The sequence below is a fragment of the Anguilla anguilla genome, chromosome 2, assembly GCF_013347855.1.
Source record: "Anguilla anguilla isolate fAngAng1 chromosome 2, fAngAng1.pri, whole genome shotgun sequence".
NCBI lineage: Eukaryota > Metazoa > Chordata > Actinopteri > Anguilliformes > Anguillidae > Anguilla > Anguilla anguilla.
The window spans coordinates 42,578,283-42,579,790 of NC_049202.1; positions in this window are offsets into that span (position 1 = coordinate 42,578,283).

Consider the following 1,508-nt stretch of genomic DNA (forward strand, 5'->3'; position numbering starts at 1 on the left):
TCTCTCTCTCTCTCCCTCCCTCCCTCCCTCCCTCCCTCCCTCAGTGTGTCACAGTAGATGCCATTTGCAGCCACTGTAGGCTGGCTCCGCGCACACACACTCCCTCCCACCGCACTGCCAACGAAGGGCAACCTGATGCGCAAATATGTGCAGGCAAAGCCACGCATCAGCACTACCTTTGATGTTTTTTGGGCACATCAATGCACTGACTCCTGTTGTTGTGATGTTACTGTACACTGAGGTCTGACTCCCATCAAAGCAGCTACAACCTACTCTCTACTTTGAAAGGTGATGTCTGTAGCTGCGGTTTTCCTTGCTAAGTTTATTTTTATGCTTATTTGTTTTACATGCGCTCTATGGAGTACAGCGGGGTATTTGGAAAATATTTCTGTGCTCAAGAAGTTTGTATTTCTGCAAGTTCTGAATAACTTTTTAACGGAGCATATTTTTATGGTCTTCGTTCCCTGTCAGAGTACCTTCCGATCCTGAAGCGCCTTCAGAGTGGAGGTTACATTTTCTTACACTGTGAAAGGAAACATGTGGGATCCTATGGCAGTTTCTTAATATGGCAGACCTGTGCAGCTCAAGGGAGGGGGTGTGTAGGTGTTTGCCATGTCACTCTAACTCCTTCCTAAACTGCCGCGCGCGTCGCTGAGGGAGCTGCATTAGAGCCGGGGACTCAGTTCAACATTCTTTGAGCGCACTGCAGAACTGCCGCCCGGTGAAAAGGGACTGGGTTTTATGCGCGGCATATGAATGGATGTTCCATGCATTATTAATTCCTCTTTTGGTGGAGTGCATGTGGGCTTTGTCTCCCTGGTGACGGAGGCAGCGGCGTATTGATGTACCGTCCCGCGGGGCCGGGCGGCGCGGAGAGAGAGAGAGACGCCCGTCACTCCCGCCCGCCGTGTCATCAGTATTGACCCCGTGTGGGAAACGAATCCCAGCGCCCGCCCGGGGCGTTGTGTTTTCACCGGACCAGCAGGGGTAAGGGCCGGTGGGGAGGGGAGGGGGGGGTGGTTGCCAGCTCACAGATATTTATGAATATGGTTGTGTTGGAAGGGCACAGAGAGGGTCAGTCTGTAATGACTCCTCTGGGTCTCAGGGACAGCTGGAGGGTGTGGCTTTGCTGACACCTGATGTGGCTCCTCCTTGTGTTCAGTAGTGACGCTCCGAAAGACCGGACCACCAAAATGACTCAACGCCCCCTCTAATGGCTGCCTTTGCAAAGAATGAAAGCTGATTCTCAATGATAGCAAAAATCCCCAAGCCATAATATAAATAGCCACATTAACTCCTTACTCTAGACAGTGCCTGCTGTTGTCTTATTAATTCAGTTAATTATGGTTTCTGTCAAACTAAAGACAGTCATTTCATTTTGTCTTAAGAAAATTACAATACAAAATAATGCACAACATATTGATACTAATATACAAAGGTTAGTAGGCTACGTCTATTGGGAATTGTTTATCTTTTGATTTGATTGATTTTATCTTTGAGCTGCATCA